Source organism: Dipodomys merriami, unplaced genomic scaffold (assembly GCF_024711535.1).
Source record: "Dipodomys merriami isolate MVZ:Mamm:240054 unplaced genomic scaffold, mDipMer1.0.p SCAF_72, whole genome shotgun sequence".
Classification (NCBI taxonomy): Eukaryota; Metazoa; Chordata; class Mammalia; order Rodentia; family Heteromyidae; genus Dipodomys; species Dipodomys merriami.
The window spans coordinates 4,510,055-4,524,927 of record NW_027206313.1 but is presented as its reverse complement, the minus strand read 5'-3'; the positions used below and the strand labels follow the sequence as shown (position 1 = coordinate 4,524,927).

General features: G+C 44.0%; 1 protein-coding gene and 1 long non-coding RNA gene across 10 annotated transcripts in view; one reads left to right on the top strand and one right to left on the bottom strand.

Moving 5' to 3' along the window:
* Positions 1-1,367, bottom strand: part of LOC138818204 (casein kinase I) — a 90,825-nt gene extending 89,458 nt beyond the window's left edge. For 5 of the 9 annotated variants that reach the window (XM_070009180.1, XM_070009184.1, XM_070009183.1 and 2 more), the window contains exon 1: positions 923-1,367. The gene's annotated coding sequence lies outside the window, so the exon portion shown is untranslated. The remainder of the gene's footprint in view (positions 1-922) is intronic. The other 4 variants (XM_070009188.1, XM_070009187.1, XM_070009189.1 and 1 more) reach the window with 2 other exon arrangements.
* A 253-nt stretch (positions 1,368-1,620) lies between these two features.
* On the top strand, positions 1,621-12,153 carry LOC138818233 (uncharacterized). Its single transcript, XR_011369017.1, has 2 exons — positions 1,621-1,754; positions 10,839-12,153. It is a non-coding gene; the product is annotated as an uncharacterized lncRNA (long non-coding RNA).
* The last annotated feature ends 2,720 nt before the right edge of the window (positions 12,154-14,873 follow it).

The window sequence follows — 14,873 nt, the reverse complement described above, 5'->3', positions numbered from 1 at the left end:
AAAATTATTCTTACATTCATTCGTGAGTATTCTTCTTCCAGGATGTATTTGCTTATGGATAAAGCTAATCTTCAACGAGCCACCCATGATTAAAAATTCGACATTTTTATGCTTAAAAGTATCAAAATTGAGTGAACTGCGTCTGGGGGCCCGAACGTCGATCACCCAGGAGTGCAGAAGTGCAAGAAATGAGTGACCTGTCTTCCTCACTTAGGTTGTAAACGTTTTCTGGAAGCGATCAGACAAGGTGCCGGGCAGGCCAGCACTGCCCCGAGGCCGGAGCGTCACCGCGTCGAAGCTAACACGACCCCGCACGGCGGGGTCCCCTCCCCGCGCGGGCCCCTCACTCGCCAGCTTTGTCTCCCCTCCTTCCCTGAAACCTGGAGGGGGGGGGAGGAAGGACCAAGCCAAGGGCCTAGGGACCCCGGCCCAGGGGCCCCGCCCCGCCTCGCACGGCCTCCGGGGGCGAAACGCGGGGTGCGCGGGCCTGGGGAGCCCGGGGGCCGGGGGGCCCTGCGCCGGCTCCGCGGTCGCGGCGCTGCCCGGGACGGCGCACGCCGCGGGCAAGTTTACGGCGAAGTCTCGAACTCCGCCGGGCGAGCCCCGGCCCGCGCTCGGACGCCCCGGGGTCCCCGGTCGGGGGGGGCGGCGAGCGCGGGGAGGGGGCTGCGCTCCGCCCCACACCCCCTCCCGGACGGGGTCCCCGCGGTCCCCGCCTCTCCACTCGCGCCGCACGACGGGGCAACTTTTGCACCGAGCCGGGCCGCAGGCCTCCCTCCCGCCCCCCGGAGCCCCCCGCCCCCCCACGCCGCCCTCCTTCCCCCCCCCGGACCCCCTCCCCGCGCCGCCCACCCAGCCCCACCCGGGGCGGCGGCCGCGCCGAGGCCGGGCCGGGCCGCGACGCGCACGGTGGGCGCCTTACCTCAGAGGCGCGGCCGCCGGCAGCAGGGCCGCGGCCCGGGCGCGCCGCGGCGGCTCCCGCGTCCGGCCGTCCGGCCGTCCGTCGGTCAGCGGCGGCGGCACATCACACCGTCCGCGGCCGGAGGGGGAGAGCGCGCAGCCACGCCGGGAGGGAGCGAGCGAGGCCGGGGCGAGCCGGGGGGCAGGGAGGGAGCCTCGAGCGGCGGCCGAGGGAGCGCAGCTCGGCTCGGACCGAGTCTCCGCACGACCTGCCAGCGCCTCCTACCACCGCCGCTGGCGGGAGAGTCGCCGGCCGGGCCGCTGCGGTCGCCACCGATGCAGCCGGGAATGAATGCACAGCGGCGCCTCGCTTATCCGGAGGTCAAACATCCTTGGGCCTCGAGCATCCGGATCGGCGCCGGACCCGGAAGTGAACACATGGGAAAAAAAAAAAAAAAGAAGAGGAAAGAGTGTCTCTGGCGGCGGCGGCGGCCCCCCGGCGGCCCGCAGGGGGCGAAGCCAGCCGAGCGGAGCCGGAGAGCACGGCGGCTTCGGATTGGTCGGCTCGCTGACCCGAAGAGAGGCCCCCCCCGCGCTCATTGGCTGTCCACGCTTACGCTACGGAGGCCACGCCCCGTCTCCGCCCTCTCGCGCGCGCTGTGCGTGAGGGGGCTGCGGAACGGTGGTGTTGGCGAGCGTTTCGTCCGGAGAGGCGGTGGGAGGCGAGGCGGTGGGCGGCCAGGCGCCGCGAGGTCCGAGGGGGAGAACCGGAGCCGGGCTTCCGCGGTGTAGAGATGCCACCAAAACCCTTGAGGGCGTCGTGTGCCAAACCAAGGAGCCGCGGCGTTCTTTAGGTGGGTCAGAACAACCCTCCAGGTGCCAGGGGAGCTCAGGGCCCGGCCTGGCAGGCCCTGTAGCCAGACGTCCACATTCAGATGCTTGGGACAGGGAACTGTGGCTCAGGCTCCCCTCTCCTCTGCTGGTGTCGAGAGGTGCCACGTCTAGTGCAGGTGATCCCCCGAACCTGCTGGTGTGGGTAGGGGAGGTTTGGCGAGGTTTCAGATAAACCTCCCTGCATCCTAAGAAGCCAAGCGTGACTCCTGCGCGAAAACGTTGCAAAGCACCAACTGGAGTTGAAGTCTTGCGGCTCGGCCACCCCACAGAGAAAGACCAAAAGGCTCTGTCCTTTCCTCTACCACACAGTGCTTCCTGGTCACCGCGCTGTCATTCTGCACACGACTCTTTGGGCTAGGCACTGGGTACCCACATACCTGTAATCTCAGCTACTCAGGAAGCTGAAAGGGGAGGATGGTGAGTTGGAGGCCAATCTGACCAGGCCTCAGAACGAGAAGGAAGGGGAGGGAGAAGAGAACAGGGAACTTAGCTGTAGATTAATGACAAACGCTTGCCTCAAGTTCAGGAGGCACTGGGTTTTTCATACGCAGCACTCCAGGATTTGAACCCTGGGTATAAACTTACTGGATTTGAACCCCAGAAGAAAGAAAATGGAAACATGGAAACACAGCAGTTAGGCTGCGTGTGTGTGTGTGTGTGTGTGTGTGTGTGTGTGTGTGTGTGTGTGTGTGTGTGTGTGTGTGTGTGTGTGTGTGTGTGTGTTGGCACTTGAACTCAAGGCCTTGCCATTGTCCCTTAGTTTTTTTCACTCAAGGCTGATGCTTTACCACTTGAGCCACAGCTCAAGTTTTTTGAGCTCTGGTTTTTAGCTGGTTAATTGGAGATAAAAAGCCTCCTGGATTCCTCCCCAGGCTGATTTCAACTGAGATCCTCAGATGTCAGCCTCCTGTGTTGCCAGGGTTACAAGTGTGAGCCACTGGAGCCCAGTTGATCAGCTATTTTATGTATTCTCACGTTTTGGAATGATGTGCCTATCAAAGGACCTATGCTAAAGTCTGTGATCTATCCCTAAACAATAAAGTTACTCCTATCTTTCAGAAAGAGAAAGCTTCATTGTCAATCCAACCACCCTACCAAAAAAATAAGAACTGGTGTGCATAACAATTTCTTCGCTTTGATAAATGTTTAAGAAATTCAGGTATAAATATATATAAATATCTAAGTAGATAAGTGAAAATATTTGTGCTTTTACCCCTTTATTAATGATAAAATTTGGCTACAACATCCTATATGAAAGTTGACAAACTATTAAACTTTTAGATCTATTATCAGAAAAAATGACAATATGAAAACACCTTACATTAACGAATTAAAAGCCTAACTGCAGACACCATAACTAAACCTGTATTTTATAGCATGAAGTCTCATCAAAAGCAGACAGCTTATACTTTTCCATTTGCTACATTACAAGTTAAATACCAATCACTTGTCATCTTCATGTCTCCTAGCATTACTGCTCTTCAAGCATTACTTTATATTATCATTCAAGTGATTTTATATATTACTTTACATTATCACTATTATGGCATACATTTGTCCATAGCTATCCAATTTTATAACAAACTGAAAATGTACATTTGTCATATTTCTTTTTTGGCAAAAGCTGCCTCTTCATTTCCAACAAATGCTTTTTTTGTTTGTTTGTAGGCAGTAAGTTTTGGAAGAGGAGAATAGAACATTTTGGGGCTTTTAGCAGGAAAGTATGAGATATTCACTTGCTGGGTACTGGTAGCTACTCAGGAGGCTGATCTGGGGATCCCTATTCAAAGCCAGTTAGAGGGGGAAAGTCCATAAAACTCTTATATTTACTTAACCATCAAAAAGCAGGCAGTGGAGCTGTGGCTCAAGTGGTAGTGTGCTAGCCTTGAGCAAAAGAGCCAAGTGAGTGTACAAGACCAAGTTCAAGTACTGACAGGAAGGAAGGAGAAAGGAAGGAAGACAGGTTAAAACTTTTGAAATAAAATGATTTTTGTTTAAAAAATCATTCTTCAAAATATTTTAGTGTTTAGGAAGTGGTGCTGTGGCTCTAGTGGTAGAGCGCTAGCCTTGAGCTGAAATGCTGACGGACAGCGTCCAGGCCCAGAGTTCAGGCCCCACGACCAGTAAAAAAATAAAAATTAAAAAAAATAAATTAGTGTTTATAGAAAACTGCTACAGTGACAATGATTGACACCAGCTAAGTAGCTTCAGGCATTATTGAACTATATTCACTTCCTTTTTTCAGTATCACTCTTAATGTACCTGGAAGAGAAATGCAACTAAGAAAAGTATGATGGTCAAGTAGAAAGAGAAGGGATATAAAGTGTGACACTGTAACAGTTGCCTAGGACTGAGAACAAAGAAGCACATTTTACTCACTTCCCTACTCCAGCTTGCCAAATCAAGGGAGGGGCCGCAAACATCCTGGGAACTCTCCAATTGTGGGGCAAGATAGCTCTTTAGGAAACTTTCAGAGTGTTGTTATGAGTGGAGGTAAGAGGAGTCCAGACATAAGGGAGGATCATTTTAATTATTTGGGCCATGGGAAGAGGTTTACAGATACAAAAATCATGAGACTTTTCAATAATGATCTCCAGAAATGCTTAACAAAATCCCACTCTGAAGACTTCTTTTCCAGTTCTTGCTGCTCCATGGTTTGAGTGCGCCGTGACCCAAAGGTTTTGTGTTAGAATCCTAACTCCTCAGTGTAGCAGAGTTGGGAAGTAGGCACTAATGGAAGTGTGTTTGAGTCATGAAAAGATGAAAACCTTTCTTGCATTAGCGAGTTCACTGGTGGCACTGGCGGAGTTACTCTGGCAGCAAATTGTTATAAAGCAAATCCACTCCTCATGTTCAGTGTGTGTCTGTCTGTCTGTCTGTCTGTCTATGTCTATCTGTCTGTCCGGCCATCCGTCCATGTCCGTGTGTTGTCCCTTTTGCCCTACTTTCTGCCATTAGTTCAAGCAGAAGGACGTCCTTATGGGATTCAGCCCCTTGATCTTAGATTTCCCAACCTCCAGAACTATGCGCCAAAATAAACCCCTTCCTTTTTTATGCCATTACCAGATCTTGAAGTCAGGGATTCACATTCTCACTTGCTTTCTGGACCACCATTCTACCACTTGAGCCTTGCCTTCATGGTGGCATGTCACTGATTAATTGACGACCAAGTTTCTCAGACCTTTCTGTTTGGGCTGCTTCATGAATCATGATTTTCCAAGTCTCAGTCTCCCAGGTAGTGACAGAGATGAGCCACCAGCACTGGGCTGGCCTTTTCCTTTATACAGTTTCTGGTATTCTGTTATGGCAATGAACAATGAACTGAGATAGGCTGCAATACACAGTATTATGGAGTAACCTATAATTTCAACAATTTAAATTTATTTTCTCACATTTCTGAAGTCAAGAAGTCCAAGATCAGGCTTGCCAGGAAGGTTATAGGCTCTGGTGAGAACATTCATCCTGGCCTTCAGTAATACCTGTTCCCTCTTTTCTCTTGTGGGTTCTTCTTCCTCTTAAAAATACATCCTCAAGGGTACCCTCCCTGAACTTGACTAAGTTTAATTATCTCCCAAAGCTTCACCTCCAAGTACCATTACATTAGGGCTTAAGACCTCCACCTATGAATTTGGAGAAAATAAAATCGAGTCCATTGGACTCCCTCAGAGCAGTATAAAAAAGTAAATCACCTATAAATAAGAGAGAAGAAAAAGAGTAGACACTCAGTAAGCGATAATAACTTGTGGGAAGCATATTAAGCCTTAAAGATACATTCTGAAGGGAAAGAAGTTCAATAAGGAAAATCTCTAAAAAGAAAAATCTATAAACACCACAAAGTGTAAAAGTATCTTACCAAAAACAGTGGGTAAATTTCTTGCTAGGCAATTTAATTTTTGTGTTTTTTCCATTAGCAGACCTGAATTTTGGCAGCTTTTAAGAAAAATTGGCCATCCAAAGAATGTTTTGTGATAAATGGAAGAGTCAGCTAATGCTGTTATTTTCTTAATGGATTTAAGAATAGCTTGAATTCTGGGTAATACAAGGACTGAATACTTGGAGATAATCCTAATGATCAATTCCTGTTTGTTTTTGCCTTTCTCTTGTCTTTCACTTCCTGTGACTGTATCTCTCCCTAGATCTACCTCAGGTATATCCGCAGCCCCAGACTTTAGAAATCCTTCAGGATTCTGGTTGGAGATAGAGAGGGCCCATACACACTCTAGCTTAGACCTCTGCACCCACCTATATTCTTAGTGTTCACACAATGTATAGCTTGAACTTCTCTTTTGAAAATTATAACCCTTTCTAAATACCTAACCAATCCAGAGAAGGTGTGAGCTTAATTTGGAAAACTTTTCTAGTTCTGTCCACCTCAGTTCTGACCAGACTCTAACTGGGTGGAACTCTGCTTTGATGCGTTACCTCCAAACTTCTTCACCATGACTGTCTCAAAACGATTAGGAGAGTGGCTTGCTCTATTCTGCTGCTGGACAGAATGACACCGTGCCAAAGCTTGCTAAGCTATGTCAAACTTTCCTATGCCCTTTGGATGGTAAAGAAGGAAATTAGCCTATTTATGTTTCTATAGTCATTGTCATACTTGGTTGTAACTTCATCCTTGTCTTTACCAACTGGTACTGCTGAATTTTTGACGTGTCTTCATCTTTCCACCTGTTCCTATTATGGTCTTGATTTCATAACTGATTAAATAAAATTACAAGGTCAACAGAATTTAAAATTGATGTAAGAGAATACCTTTAAAACCTTCCATTTAGTTCTCTTTCTGTTTTTGCTATAATTAAGATAATACCACTTTTAAGTTTCTTTCTATACTTCTTCCTACACAAACTATTTAAGTAGTCTGATCCCCAGTTCATCTGTAAAATGAGTCAGTAAAGAACTTTTCTACCTGTGCTCATTTCAAACTGTGATCCTCTAGAACTCAAACTCCTGAGTAGCTAGAATTACAGGCATGAGCCACCAGCATCAGTGGTTGCAATGGTGAATCTGTCATGTCAGTTTCGGTATGTAGTGAGCACTAAGCCATTGGTCATTATTAAATACTACATGACCCCAGAAATCTATATTTTCCAATCCAACGTGACAGTAATCAGAAGTTGAAAATATCAAGTCCCCAGCTGACTTTTAACTTGAAAGAGTCTGAAACTTAGAATTGAAATGATTTTCTTAGTCATGGTAAAAACATTGTTTTTTGACTTTGCTTCAGGCATTATTACTATTTATTATTATTGTTATTGATGATGATGATGATGGTGGTGATGATGATGATAACAGGATTTGAACTGAGACCTTCCTGCTTGCTAGTCCAGTGCTCTATCACCAGAGTCATGCTTCTAGCCCTTTTGGTTCTCTTATTCTTCATTTTACTAAGTGTACACATAGACATCATTGGGATATTGTCCAGCATCTGCTTATCATAACACTCAAAATTCCTTTAGACAGACTTTCAGCTCTCCCTCTATTCAGTGGCCAGGGGCACTGCCTGCCTTAGGTGTGGCCTACAGTTGGGCAGAAACAACTGACAATACATTGTGTCCTTTGAGTAGTGTGTCCTTGCATAGTCTGGCTCTATGTCTAAGTGAACACTTGGTTCAATCTGCAGCTTTACTCTGATGTAATCTGTGCCTCACTGTTGTCTTAAGACTCCCTGGATTCATGCTTGTGTTCTCTTCATTAACATAGACCATCACGCCCTGCCAAAGCTTTCTATTTCAGTACAGCTGCCTCTTACTACCATGCAGCTCTACCTTGGCTTCTTGATGAAACTCTGCCAACTGCAGATCTAACCTTTGGACTGTCAGTGAATGCATTGTGCTCTACCAGCTTGGATAAACTAACCTAACTAAGAACAAATTTAAACCACATGTCAACATTACTGCTTTCTGGAACTATTATTGTGGTATCTACTAATTTATGTTTGTGAGATTATAGTGATAATCATTGAAATCAGTATCCCAAACCCTTTTTTCCTTTTGTATCAGTACCAGGGCTTCAGCTCCGGACTGTTCCTCAGCGTTTGCTCTCACAGCTCCCCTGATGGCTTTTTGGTGATCAGTTGGAGATAAGAGTCTCACATATTTTCCTGTCTGGGCTGGCTTCAAATCATAATCCTCAGATCTCAGTCTCCAGCGTAGCTACAATTACAGATGTAAGCCACGATTGCCCTGCTATCTATTGATTGTGTTAATACATAACTAGCAAAGAAAGCTCCACTGGTCTCTTTACAATGGAATGTTCTGTTATAAAGTTCCTGGATTTAGGTACTTGGTGATGGGTCTCACTCCCTTTTTGCAAGCTGCCTAATCAAATCAGTCCTGGGTTTATAATGATAAAGAGAATACAATTGTTTAGTATTTGGGCTACAACCAAAAGTTTAATCAACTTTTTCCTTTGTGTCTTTAAATTAGATATTAATTTCTTTCTGTTAAGTGATAGGAAAAGACTATAAAATCAGGAATAACAGTCATTTGGTCTTACAGTCTAGATAACAGAGTAAAATTCAATTATACCTGCTTAGCAAGTATGAAGCCCTACATACCTCCAAGAAAGGGAAACTAGCTTTAAAATAATGTCACCAAAGTTAATTAAACTAGTTGCATGTGATTAAATGATAATAATAATAAAGATTATTATTACTAAACCCAACAGACTAAAACACTGGCCAGAGCAATAAAAATAATTTTGTAATATCAATCATAGGATTGATAAAGATTACTTTATCTCATAAATATAAAATTATTTCATAAAGTATCACAATGTTGCTGGGCACTGGTGGCTTGCCCCTGGAATCCTAGCTACTTAGGCGTCTGAGATCTGAGGATTGTGATTTGAAGCCAGCCTAGGCAGGAAAGTCTCTGAGACTCTTCAGCTAACTACCAAAAAAAAAAAAAAAGCTGCAAGTTGAGCCTCAGGTGGTAGAGCACTAGCCTTGTGTACAAAAGCTCAGGGACAAACCAGGCCCTGAGTTCAAGCCCTAGGACCAGCACAAAAATAAATAAATAGAAAGAAAGAGAGAAAAGAAAAAGTATTCAATGCTGAAGTTAAAATGAAACAATTTCCAGTGAAATACATTGTATGGACAAAGAATGCAAAGACTTCTTTAAACTTTACATTAGTCCTCTTGTTGAGGATGGCTTTGCTGAAATTACTAAATTGGATTACTGAGTGTTCTAATGATGCTATCCTATCCCTAAGGGCCTAATATAAATACAAATGAAACCAGAGAGCAGCTAACCAGCCTCTAATCCTAGAGTTGAATTGGAAGAATCACCATGAACTTGCACATATTGCTTAGCTCTGGCTTCTGAAAAAGCCCAGAAAGAACTCCAGTGGAACTGCGGTATCTGCAGCTCCCCATATTTCACACTCCAAATAGAAATACAATATTAGATTACTTCCCTCTTGGTGCTAAAGTAAATTACTACAAACCTCAAGAATTAAAAATAAATACAAATTTATTTTATAGGTCTAGAGATCAAAAGTCTAAAGTGGTTTTGACCTAAAATTTATTCATTGGTTTGCCTGTGTTCCTTTCTTGGAGCCTCTAAGAAAGAACTCACATGTTTGCATTTACCAGCTTCTAGAAGCTTCCAGCATTCTTTGTTTCAATCTTCAAAGTCAGCATCACACCATTCTGTCATTGTCCCAGTACCTGCCCAGGTTTTCCCTTCCTGGCTTCCTCTCTTACTTATCAGAGTGCTAGTAATGACATCGAACTCACCATAGTGGTGCAGAGATAATCCCTTCTCTCAAAATCATTAATATAATTCAAAGTCCTATTTACTACAGGAGATAATTTATTCACAGTTTCTGAATATTAGGGCCTGGACGAGTGGTGAATCATTATTCTACCCCCAGGTTCCAAGTAAGATACAAGGGCTTAGATTTTGAAAAGGAGGTAGAAACTACTCCCTGTGGCTGAGATAAGGATATACAAGTGTCTGAGTCTGGCTGCTTAATTTAATCATTATTGTGTAGGATGGGATGAAATAGAAATGACAACGATGAGTGCCTAATGGAAGAGTGTCGAGCTTTTTCTGGATAACATCTCTTAATTGCCGTAGGTAGGTTATTATTTTCCCTTTTTGTGGGTTTATAAAAGACTCAGTTTAAGCAAAATGCTTGCCCATGAAGCTAGTAACATATGACTTCCTCCAGCTGTCTGTTACATGTTTGTTTGCTTGTTTGTTGTTTGTACAAGTACTAGGGCTTGAATTCAAGGTCTAGGAGCTGTCCCTTAGCTTTTTCACTCAAAGCAGGTATGAGCCACCAACACCTGGCTTTATCTTCCAAACTTTTATTTGCTTAGAACTCTGAAGTAATTTTGTCTTTGAAGATTCGGTAGGAAGCTGCCTTGTTTGAAGTTTGATATCTTCTACATGTCCAGATTGTGATTAGCTTTGATAACGTAGAATCAGCATGAGGGATGCACCTACGTTAATTTACAAGAAAAACGTTCACAGTGGGTGTATACATACTAGGTACCAATGACTCACTCATGTAATTATAGCTATTCAGGGGGTTGAGATCTGAAGATCACCATAGGAAGTGGTGCTGTGGCTCAAATGTCAGAGTGCCAGCCTTGAGATAAAAAGGTAAGGGACAATGCCCAGGCTCTGAATTCAAGCTCTAGGACAAGCACATACACCCCCCGCCACACACACACACATACACATAGTTACTTTCATAGTAAATGTGTGCACATGATAAGTCTAGAATGCTATGGAAGTGTGTGAGATTCAGAATATATTTACTTAGTGGTGTGTGTGCATGCAAGAGAGAGAGAGAGAATATGGCAAAGCAGTTTTCATCCCCAAAGCATGTTAGTCAGCTAAGTGAAGGTTATCAAATGTCAAGTGAAGTTCTGTCATTCCTCCATATTGACCATATTGAGGGTGAAGCCCTGGGATTTTCCTTGATGATTTGGCATTCCCCATGTAGGCTGCCTTCCAAGGAAGAGTTGTAATTTTATTTTGGAAAGAGGGAAAAAGTTAGCACCTACTTCCTTATTCTCTTTTCTGCAGTGCATACCACTGCAGCTCTGTGAGCAGAACCAGCACCAAGCCCACTGCGCTGGAGAACATGGAAGAGCAGGTGTGAGAGAGCTAAAATCTTGGAAGTTTTGTTTTTGTTTCTTGTCGGTCATGGGGCTTGAACTCTGGACCTGGGCTCTGTCCCACAGCTCTTCAGCTCAAGGCTAGCGCTCTACCACTTGAGCCACAGCGCCACTTCCAGTTTTCTGGAGATAAGAGTCTCACGGAGAAAGCCCACAGATTGGGAGAAGATCTTCACTAGTCATACATCGGACAAGGGTCTCATATCTAAACTATACCTGGAACTCAAAAAATTAAATCCTCCAACAACAAATCTTCAAAGAAACAACTGCCCAATAAATAAGTGGGCTAAAGACTTAAAGAGAAACTTCTTGAAGAGGATAGAAGGATGGCCAATAGACACATAAAGAAATGCTCAACCTCACTAGCCATAAAAGAAATGCAAATCAAAACAATGTTGAGATACCACCTTACCCCAATCAGAATGGCTATAATCAAGAACTTTTTTTTAAATTTTATTTTATTTTATTTGTGAACATACTGTACAGAGGGGTTACAATTACATGGGCAGGATAATGCGTACATTTCCTACCAAGCATTGCAGCCTCCTCCTGTGTTTACCCTTCACATCCCTTCCCAGCCTCCCCCCTCCTATAATCAAGAACTTTAATAACAACAGATGCTGGAGGGGATGTGGACAGAAGGGAACCCTACTGCATTGTTGGTGGGAGTGTAAACTTGTTCAGCCACTTTGAAAAGCAGTATGGAGGTTCCTCAAAAGACTCCACATAGAGCTCCCCTATGACCCAGCAATCCCATTTTTGGTAATTTACAAACAAGACCATACTAAAGCTACCAGCCCAACTATGTTTATTGTAGCATTATTTACCATAGCTAAGATATGGAAACAACCCAGAAGCCCCTCAGTAGATGAATGGATCAAGAAAATGTGGTATATATACACACAATGGAATTCTATTCCTCCATCAGAAAGAATGACATTATCCCATTTGTTAGGAAATGGAAAGACTTGGAAAAATTATATTAAGTGAAGTAAGCCAGGCCCAAAGAAACATAGGTCCCATAGTTTCCCTTATTTGCAATAACTAGTATATGTCTGAGACAAGCAGAAATGGTTAGATAAGTTGATGTTAAGTGAAATGAACCCCAAGTTAAGGACTCAAATGTTTTTTCTTTCTTGATATTGTGTCTAACATATTTATAAGATACTTCCTTGTTGCTTTGTATGTCCCTCCCCCACAATATAACCCCTGTTTGCACTGTAGTTGATGTTGGTATAATTTGTGGAGGGGAAGGGAAAAAAACAAATTGTTTAAATAGGGATACAGGTAGACCCATTGCAACGATGAGATGTACAAGTTGTTATGTCGAAAATGAAATATACATCTTTGACATGGGGGGGGAGAGGAGATGAGAAGGGCCGGGAAGGGGAAACAAAGGAGGCAACAATGCTTGATAAGTAATGTACTCATTACCTTGCCCATGTAATTGTAACCCCTCTGTATGGTATTCACAATTTTTTAAAAAAAAGTCTCATGGACTTTCTTGCCTGGACTGGCTTTGAACCGCAATCCTCAGATCTCAGCCTCCTGAGTAGCTAGGATTACAGGCATGAGCCACCAGTGCCCAGCTAAATACATATATATTTTTTTGCCAGTACTGGGGCTTGAACTCAGGGCCTGGGCATTGTCCCTGAGGTTTTTTTTGCTCAAGGCTAGCATTCTACCACTTGAGCCACAGCACCGCTTCCAGCTTTTTCTATGTATGTAGTACTGAGGAATTGAACCCAGGGCTTCATGCATGCTAGGCAAGCACTCGGTTACCAATAAGCCACATTCCCAGCCTGGAAGTACTTTAAGACATCAAGATTCTTAAATGTTTCTTGACTTTTCTCCTCAGAAGCCTTTCCCAACTTAATACAGAATCTGATATTATGCAAATAACAACAGTAGGGCTGGGTAACAGTGGCTTATGCCTGAGATGTGAAGATTGTGGTTCAAAGCCAGCCCAGGCAGCAAATTCCTTGAGACTTTTATATCCAATTAGCCAGCAAAAAGCTGGAAGTGGAGCTATGGCTCAAGTGATAGAGTACCAGCCTTGGGTAGAAAAAGCCAAGCAGTCATGTTAGGACCCCAAGAATGTTAAAGCCCCAATAACAGCCAGGTTCAAAATAAATGTAAGAAGCAAATAAATAAATATTTTCTAGGTCTCAAGCTTAAAGAATGCAACTAAAGTAAAGTTATTGTGGATTGCCCAATCCACACTTCACCACAAAACATGTTTCAAAATGGCCTAGTGTAATGTAGACGTTCCTGTCCCACCAGCATCTAATTTTCGCCCTCTTCTTGCTTCAACAGTCTTTGCCCTTCCTTCTGGTCTCCTCATTGTGGTCTCAGTAATACTGGTTTCCCACATGTCTCGTGACTGTCTGTGAGTAGATTATATGTTTTATGCATTCTTTCATGTGGTACGACGCTTCCACCGTACTGCTGGACTAGTGTGAAGCAAGATCCAATTTGGGGTGTGGTCTCCATAAAAGGATATCACTGTAAGTTGCTATCTGCATTCTAATTGTGTGAGTCTATAATATACCTTTAGATAATGTATGGTTTATGTAACACAGTGTAGCTATAGAATAAATATATGGTGTGTAACATGTTATGTGTATGTGTAGATGATGCAGTAGACATGTGAGTAGCTGTGTGGTTGCAGAATGTGCTTGTTTTGCATGTTGTCCATCAGCCCTTGCCGTCACCTCCAAACCCAACACACACATGCTCAAACATGCTCGACTTCTGTACCACTGACTGCATGTGAATCACTCACAATCACATTCACCCACTTTAAGCGTTGTGATGCTTGATCTTCATTGCTGGCTTGATTGACTGGAGAAACACCTATGAAATTAGAAAAGCATACTTCTGAGAGTATCTGTGTTGGTGTTTCCAGAGTCTATCCTGAGAGCTTTGACCTAATGAATGGCTTCATCCCTTCATGGATTCAAACTATGATGGCATTATTCAGAGATGCTGAAAGGTAGGAGGTGGAGCCGACCTAGAGATAGTACATCGCTGGGAGCTTATTCTTGGGGATTGTAGCTGCCCTCACTTTTCCTGTATTCTTTCTCTACTTCCTGTCCTCCATGAGGTGAACTGTTCTCCATCACAAACTCCCGTCGCCATGATGCTCTCTCCCTCATCACAGATCCTGAAACAGTGGGGTTGGCCATAATGAAAGAAACCCTATAAAACCATAGCCAAAATAAATCCTTCCTCTCTTGTTCTTGTCAGGTTCCTTTGTTACAACTACACAAGAGTAACACAAGCTTCAAAGACTTCTCACTTTCCCACACATTTCTCGCTGTAAAATGTTGATGCTTTCTGGTAAAATACCTGGCTCTTTTTTCCACCTTTAGATCCATCCCTTTTAACAAATTTTAGATTCTTCCCTCTATCATTTTGGAACCCAGCCTAAAGAGCTTCTTGGACCCTCAGATTGGCCTATGATCAGTGGTTTAGAACCATTATTGGACACAAAGGCTGTCTCTGCATTTGGAAATTTTTCAGGTCTAAACGTTGGAAATTAACTCTATTTGAACCCCATATCCAGTAACTGAGCTAATTCTAAGGTCACACTTGGTTTAAGTTATCTATAGCTTTGGTCTCATGAACATGCCCTGGAAGAACGAACCAAAGTACTTTCTCTTAAGACCTACTCACTCACTTTTCCTGCAAAATAGCACCTAGTTATCTAGGAGGAACTGATATGGGGAGGATCACAGTTCTAACTATCCAACAAAATGCAAGACTGGAGACATAGCTCAAGTGGTAGAGCCCCAGCAGTGAACAAGAAAGCTTGAGGCTCTGAGTTCAAGCCCCCGTACCAGCACACACACACACACACACACACACACACACACACACACACACACACACACGTTTCTCTATTTTAACATAGGTTCTGAAAAAAAAATTCTGGAAACTT